Source organism: Elaeis guineensis, chromosome 2 (assembly GCF_000442705.2).
Source record: "Elaeis guineensis isolate ETL-2024a chromosome 2, EG11, whole genome shotgun sequence".
In the NCBI taxonomy this organism is placed as follows: domain Eukaryota; kingdom Viridiplantae; phylum Streptophyta; class Magnoliopsida; order Arecales; family Arecaceae; genus Elaeis; species Elaeis guineensis.
The window spans coordinates 103,070,962-103,079,577 of record NC_025994.2 but is presented as its reverse complement, the minus strand read 5'-3'; the positions used below and the strand labels follow the sequence as shown (position 1 = coordinate 103,079,577).

Below are 8,616 nucleotides of genomic sequence, written 5' to 3'. Positions count from 1 at the left end.
ATTGGAAGTGTGAGAATGACATGATACAGGTATATATATATTTTTAGAATATATCTCAAACAACATAAGTTAATTTCGAGGATGAAATTATTTGAAGGGGAGGAGAATGTAACACCCGGCCCAATTGGGCCCAGAATCAACCCACAGTTCAAAAAAAAAAAAAGGAACAGAAGAAGACTCCCGAAGGGAGTCTTCTTCTCCGATGAATCCCGATCGAAAAAGAGTTCTAGTACTCTTAAAACTCTAGGATCCTCTATAAATAAACCTTCCCTCTCCCTCTCAAACCTCCACCGGTGATCTTCAAGCTTGATTCCTCCTCTTTTTCCCTTGGAAGCCACGGCACCATCTTCTTGTGTTCGTTGAAAATCGAAGGTCGAAGAGGCCACCGGAGTTCAGGTGAGGGTTCAATTTTTTTTTCTCTCCCTCTTCTCTTTCCTCCCATGGTTTTAGACTCCTCGTCGGCCGTCGGGATCGCCAAAAATTCCATTAAATAGGAAACCCTTATTCGATCGGAACCCTTTCCTCTCTTTTTCGGCCACCGGTGCCGTCGGTTGCGGTGTCTCATCCCCGAGACCGGACCCTCATCTCTCTATCCCTCTTTTCTGAAGGTCTTGGCCATCAGTGACCGGCCAATGATCGAAAAATAAAAAGAAAAGGGGCGAATACCCTGCTTTTTGAGGAAAAAAAAAGAAGGAAAGCTTGCCGGTCGGCTTCGCATGGTCGGCCATCGTTGCCTGACCTCCGATGAAGCCACCCACCTCATCAGAGCCCGGGTCACTGGAGGAGGGGACCTCACGGAGAAAAAGAAAAAGAAAAAGAAAAAGAAAAGAAAAAAGAGAAAAAGAAAAAGAAAAAGAAAACAAAACAAAAATAGAAAAAAAAGAAGGAAAGAGAGAATTTTTCTCTTTCCTCTTCCTCTTTTCTCTCTCTTTCCTCTCTCCTCTCTCTACCTTCTCTCTCCATTTTTTCTCTCTAGATTCTCTTCCTATTTTCTCTCTCTAGACCTTTCTCTCTCTTTATGAATTTTATCTCTCTAAGGTCTTTCTACTCTCTCTCTGATCGCATCACAGATCCTAAGATAAATTTGAAATAAAAATATGATGATTTGAGATTGCTCCGAAATTCATGCAGTAGATTAGATCCCGATCCGATCTTTATTCGAAATTGATAACATCAATCATGGTTTGTCACGCCCCGAACCCAACACCCGGGTCGGATACGTGATGGCCGCACACTCCTTAGAGCAAGCCCTAAAGAATATGCAAGGTCAAAAATAAATCATTACAATCATAACATCCATACCATTAATTTCAATAATAATTCGTAAAACCTTACATAATTACAAATTAAATTTCTTCAATTCTCTGTTCAGATACTATGACACTCTATTTATCCTTCTGCTCACCCGTAAATCCAAGCCATAGCCAATCTAAGTCATCCTGTAACTCTGAGAAGAAAAGAAAGATAAAGGGGTGTGAGCTTTACAGCCCAGTAAGAATTCTCATATCACACTGATATAGTAATATTGTCTGAAAATAAGGATAAGCAATAAAATATAAAATCTCATGTTCAATGTCCAGAATAATGCAAACATTCATAAATTTTCTGTCTTGTTAAAATAGATGCATCATCATATGTTAACAGGTGAAACCTTTTTGTTCAACAATTGTTTCATGCCTTATCTTTCATTTCTCTTTTCATAATCATATGATTTTTTAACATTTTTCTTCTGGCTCTGGACTATCCAAGTCTATACCTCAGTCATCATCCGGATCGAATCCACTTAAAATATCTTTCAAGACTGTCCCAGGATGAGCTCCTGGCCGGCTGTCCCACGTACCAAAGCCCGTGAGAGGCTGTCCCAGGCATAAGCTCCTGGCGGGCTGTCCCAGGCATGAGCTCCTGGCCGGCTGATCCACCTGTAAACCAGTGGGGGCTGTCCCAGGCATAAGCTCCTGGCAGACTGTTCTATATGACAAGGCTAGTCCATACCATATATCTCTTTCTTTTCATTTAATCATTTTGTGTTGATTTCATCAAATCAATTCTGTCTTGCATTATGATCAATTCAGATATGTCATATCCATATAATCATACCATCAATCTCTGATACATATATATTGACATAACATACTCATGCTCAAAATCAAATAACAGTATCTCAGGTATAATAAATTCATCGATCTCAAATCTGACGATACAAAACCAACGATGCAAGACCAACAGTAAAATAGCATATATATAATAGTGATCATGTACAGGGATTCTTACCTTTATCGGTGACTGATCCAAGCACAGAAATCAATGTTCTTCTTTGATTTATGAATTTCTCTAACAAAATATTCCACTCGATATCTTATGCAGACAATCGTCTCTTCATAACCCTGATCAAATATAAAAATCACATATATGGAGAAAATTATCGATAATTGATCCTAATAATACAGATCGAGGACCTCTCTTAGGATTAATCAAAATTAGGACTTGTCTATGTATCAGGATCCTCCATTGATCTATAATACTTTTAGAGAGAGAAAATTCATGAAGAGAGAGAAAATTCTAGAGAGAGAAAGTAGAGAGAGAAAGTGAAGAGAGAAACTTTCGTATCCTTTCGATGAGGCACTCATGATCGAGATCATCAGTGGTCCTATCAGGGTGACTCAATATGAATCAAGTGTTACAATTTCGAATAGAATCGAACTGGGATCAGATCTACCGCACGAATTTCAGAGCAATCTCAGGTCATCTTATTTTCATCTCAATTTTTATCCTATGGTTCATGATGCAATCAGAGAGGAAGAAAAGATCCTAGAGAGACAAAATCCGTAAAGAGAGGAAAAGTCTAGAGAGAGAATCTAGAGAGAGAAAATGTAGAGAGAGAAGGTAGAGAGAGGAGAGAGAGAAAATTTTTCTCTCTTCTTCTTTATTTTATTTTATTTTTATTTTTCTCTTTCTCTTTTTTTTCTTTTTTTTCTTTTTCCTTTTTCTTTTCTTTTTTCTTTTTCCTTTTTCTTTTCTTTTCTTTCTTCTTCTTCTTCCTTCTTCTTTTCTTCCCGCGACCTCCCTTGACTGAAACAGGGGAGGACCGCGAGGTCCCCCCCTTGGCGGCTCGGGCTCCAGCGGCTTGGCCGGAGATCCGGCAACGACGGCCGACCGTGCGAAGCGGTCGGCGATGGGGTTTGGCCGACGGCTCTCTTTTTTTTTCTTTTTTTTTTTCAAAAAATAGAGGATCTTCTTTGGAATTTATTTCCCAGCAAAATCGATGGCCGACGGTGAGGTCTTGGGCCAGGAGAGGAAGGGAAGAGGAAGGGGAAGAAGGGGAGGGGCTTACCTCGAGCTCCGGCAATGTCGTCAGCTCCAATTTCCGGCGAGCACAAGTACGGGAGGCCTTGACTTCAACCAAAGAAAACAAGGAGAAAGGAGAGAGAGAAATCGGTGATCACTATGGGTTATTTAGGAGGGGGAGAGGGGGTCTTATAGAGTAGAGAAGAGGTCGAATCCCCCTCGGATTCCAACTTCTCCTCCGGTGACTCAGGTGGAAGAAGACTCCCAACAGGAGTCTTCTTCGTTTCTTTCTTTTTTTTTTTATATATCTGGGTTATTACATTCTCCCTTCTTTAAAATAATTTTATCCTCGAAATTAGGTTATGTCGTTCGAGATACCTATTTCTAAGTATACATTCTTCATGTCATTCTTAAGCTTACGATAATGTCATATATATTATTTATTTCTCATGATCTTGTTATAACAAAAATTATTTGAAATTTCAAACTCATCCCTTCTTATTGATTTCTCAACTTTTTGAAGAACTATAATATTTTGGACTTGTATTAATATACCATCGTTATTTGTCTAATATATTCCACTCAAATTCATAATTATCTCAGGCTACCCTTGATAGAAAAATAAATAAAGATCAAACATCGGGCACTCTTCACAATCATCGATTTCGTTCTTCACTTGATCTTCCAACAAATTTTATATATAGACTCTCATCTTAAGAAAAATCTCAATCTTCTATATCAGTTCAAGTAACAATATTAAAATTAAAAAAAAAATATGAGATCTATGTCAAGACATTCTAAGTTTGAACTAATATCAGAACTATCAAGCTGTTAATAAACTTGAGATATCTAGAATTTTTTGGCATTATCTACAATGAAGCAACCTACTGACAAGATTATCCGGCTATGATCAGATTAGATCAAAATTTATAGTATCCTTTCATTATCAATAAAATCTTTCCTTATTTGCAACTAATATATTCCATCATAACTTTTGATTTAAATGATTAATATTTCTAATCAATTCAGATCATCACGCTTTTGCTGCGCACTCTGATCTTAATTTATCAAATTATATAAGTCTATCAAAGATAAAATATCCTTATATGTTAGATCAATCCAGGATAGATCCAACCTTCAAATTTCATATAAGACTTAGGGCAAAGTTTTAAGTTTCTTTATCTTTACTACCTTTGGACATAGCATATAAAAATTAAATCTTGATCTACTTCCTATATTTGAAATCATTGTATAAGTTTCATCACTTTTCAAGAATCCAACATGTCTAAAATTAATTGGAGTTAATCTTAGATTTACCTTACAATCATTTAGATAATTTCTAAATCAATCTTCCTTTTTAAAAGAATTAATTCTAACTTGACAACTAAAAGAACTCAAGCCAACATCCTTAAGTAGAATCAACTTGATTATTTCTTATAGAGCTCTCTTCATCACAATCCTTAATATTAATCGATAAATCCATACAAAATTTTATCCCTTGTATAAGTCATTCAAAATTTAACATTAGCAAGATGTCTTAATTTAATTTTAAAAAAAAAATCCAAACTTGACTTGAATAATTAATATACTTCACCATCTTCAACAATCACAAGAAAAATTTAAAAAAAAAATCTAATCCAAAGATAGTAATATGAATTATTAAAGATTTCATCATAACCTATATATCATACTCTGACAAAATAATAATTTTTTTTTTAATTTAACAATATCAAAATACTTTTGATCCACTTAGAAAAGTAAGCTTTTGACTTGAAATTCAATGTAACTTGAAGGATCAAGGAATCCTATTCAGAATATGATATTTTGAGTAACCAAAGATTTCACCATGATGTATATCTCATATTCTTATAATAAAATTCAAGTATATTTTTCATCTAAGATTGAGTTTCATAAATGACCTCTTATGGGTTCAGTGTTCAAAAAATATTTCTCACTCATATGATGTAATTTCTTCTTAGACCATACCCTAATTAACTTTTTTTGATAAGTCCAAAATTCATAACGCATCAGATAATTATCATCGAAATTAGAAAAGTATCATGATCTTCAATCATATAAGTTTAACATTCCAAAATCATCTAGTATACTCAACATAACTTATCAATACCTCCCACTTCATTCCAAGGTCAACTCTTTTCATACTTAGGTCAACCTTACTAATTGAAATCTAAGATATAACTCGTCAATTCTATTATAGATATCATATGCCACTTATACATAAATTTCATCTTAATATCTATTGATTCAAAATCTAAATATTGAATCTTCTCTTTTATATCTATCATATTCCTCATGATTATAACTTAAGTTCAGATATCACTAGAATTACAATTCTGAATAATTATAACCTTAAACTCAAATACTACTTAAATCATATTTTCTAGTGATCATAACCTAAACTCTAATATCATTCTATCATACCTTTAATGATCAAAATCTTAAACTCTGATATTATCAATCATACTTTAGTGATTATAATCCCAAAGTTTTGATATCACTTATATGACAATCCCTAGTGACCTTAAACTTGGGCTCTAGTACTGTTCTGTCATATCCTAATTACTTATATCATTATCTCCGAATAAACGTAACCTAAGCTCTAAGCTCAAATGCCACTCTGTCACATCCTACTGATATTACATAAAGTTTTAATATCTCTTTATAATCTCTAGTGATCTTAAATCTAAGCTTTGATATTATTCTATCACATCCTAATCATTTATATCGTAATTTCCAATGATCATAGCCTAAGCTCTAATATCACTCTGTAATATTCTAATCACTTATATCATAATCCCTAATGATCATAACCTGAGCTCTGATACCATTCTGTCACGCCCCGAACCCAACACCCGGGTCAAATACGTGATGGCCACACACTCCTTAGAGCAAGCCCTAAAGAATATGCAAGACCAAAAATAAATCATTACAATCTTAACATCCATACCATTAATTTCAATAATAATTCGTAAAATCTTGCATAATTACAAATTAAATTTCTTCAATTCTCTGTTCAGATACTATGACACTCTATTTATCCTTTTGCTCACCCGTAAATCCAAACCATAGCCAATCTAAGTCATCCTGTAACTCTGAGAAGAAAAGAAAGATAAAGGGGTGTGAGCTTTACAGCCCAGTAAGAATTCCCATATCACACTGATATAGTAATATTATCTGAAAATAAGGATAAGCAATAAAATATAAAATCTCATGTTCAATGTCCAGAATAATGCAAACATTCATAAATTTTCTGTCTTGTTAAAATAGATGCATCATCATATGTTAACAGGTGAAACCCTTTTGTTCAACAATTGTTTCATACCTTATCTTTCATTTCTCTTTTCATAATCACATGATTTTTTAACATTTTTCTTCTGGCTCTGGACTATCCAAGTCTATTACCTCAGTTATCATCCGGATCGAATCCATTTAAAAAGTCTTTCAAGACTGTCTCAGGATGAGCTCCTGGCCGGCTGTCCCACGTACCAAAGCCCGTGAGAGGCTGTCCCAGGCATAAGCTCCTGACGGGCTGTCCCAAGCATGAGCTTCTGGCCGGCTAATCCACCTGTAAGCCAGTGGGGGCTGTCCCAGGCATAAGCTCCTGGTGGGCTGTTCCATATGACAAGGCTAGTCCATACCATATATCTCTTTCTTTTCATTTAATCATTTTGTGTTGATTTCATCAAATCAATTCTGTCTTGCATTATGATCAATTCAGATATGTCATATTCATATAATCATGCCATCAATCTCTGATACATATATATTGACATAACATACTCATGCTCAAAATCAAATAACAGTATCTCAGGTATAATAAATTCATCGATCTCAAATCTGACGATACAAAACCAACGATGCAAGACCAACAGTAAAATAGCATATATATAATAGTGATCATGTACAGGGATTCTTACCTTTACCGGTGACTGATCCAAGCACAGAAATCAATGTTCTTCTTTGATTTATGAATTTCTCTAACAAAATATTCTACTCGATATCTTATGCAGACAATCGTCTCTTCATAACCCTGATCAAATATAAAAATCACATATATGGAGAAAATTATCGATAATTGATCCTAATAATACAGATCGAGGACCTCTCTTAGGATTAATCAAAATTAGAACTTGTCTATGTATCAGGATCCTCCATTGATCCATAAGACTTTTAGAGAGAGAAAATTCATAAAGAGAGAGAAAATTCTAGAGAGAGAAAGTAGAGAGAGAAAGTGAAGAGAGAAACTTTCGTATCCTTTCGATGAGGTACTCATGATCGAGATCATCAGTGGTCCTATCAGGGTGACTCAATATGAATCAAGTGTTACATTTCGAATAGAATCGGACTGGGATCAGATCTACCGCACGAATTTCAGAGTAATCTCAGGTCATCTTATTTTCATCTCAATTTTTATCCTAGGGTTCATGATGCAATCAGAGAGGAAGAAAAGATCCTAGAGAGATAAAATTCGTAAAGAGAGAGAAAAGTCTAGAGAGAGAATCTAGAGAGAGAAAATATAGAGAGAGAAGGTAGAGAGAGGAGAGAGAGAAAATTTTTCTCTCTTCTTCTTCTTTTTATTTTATTTTATTTTATTTTTATTTTTCTCTTTCTCTTTTTTTTTCTTTTTTTTCTTTTTCCTTTTTCTTTTCTTTTTTCTTTTTCCTTTTTCTTTTCTTTTCTTTTCTTCTTCTTCTTCTTCCTTCTTCTTTTCTTCCCGCGGCCTCCATTGGCTGAAACAGGGGAGGACCGTGAGGTCCTCCCCTTGGCGGCTCGGGCTCCGACGGCTTGGCCGGAGATCCGGCAACGACGGCCACCGTGCGAAGCCGGTCGGCGATGGGGTTCGGCCGGCGGCTCTCTTTTTTTTTCTTTTTTTTTTCGAAAAACAGGGGATCTTCTTTGGAATTTATTTTCCAGCAAAATCGATGGCCGGCGGTGAGGTCTTGGGCCAGGAGAGGAAGGGAAGAGGGAGAGGAAGAAGGGGAGGGGCTTACCTCGAGCTCCGACAATGTCGTCAGCTCCAATTTTCGACGAGCACAAGTACGGGAGGCCTTGACTTCAACCGGAGAAAATAAGGAGAAAGGAGAGAGAGAAACCGGTGATCACTATGGGTTGTTTAGGAGGGGGAGAGGGGGTCTTATAGAGTGGAGAAGAGGTCGAATCTCCCTCGGATTCCAACTTCTCCTCCGGTGACTCAGGTGGAAGAAGACTCCCAACAGGAGTCTTCTTCGTTTCTTTCTTTTTTTTATATATATATCTGGGTTATTACATTCTTCCCTCCTTAAAATAATTTCATCCTCGAAATTAAGTTAT

The 8,616-nt window shown here is 35.9% G+C and overlaps 1 long non-coding RNA gene across 1 annotated transcript; it reads right to left on the bottom strand.

Moving 5' to 3' along the window:
* Positions 1-1,281: 1,281 nt before the first annotated feature.
* On the bottom strand, positions 1,282-8,111 carry LOC140855763 (uncharacterized). Its single transcript, XR_012138956.1, has 2 exons — positions 6,629-8,111; positions 1,282-1,447 (listed from the first exon to the last, which is right to left on the bottom strand). It is a non-coding gene; the product is annotated as an uncharacterized lncRNA (long non-coding RNA).
* Positions 8,112-8,616: the final 505 nt, after the last annotated feature.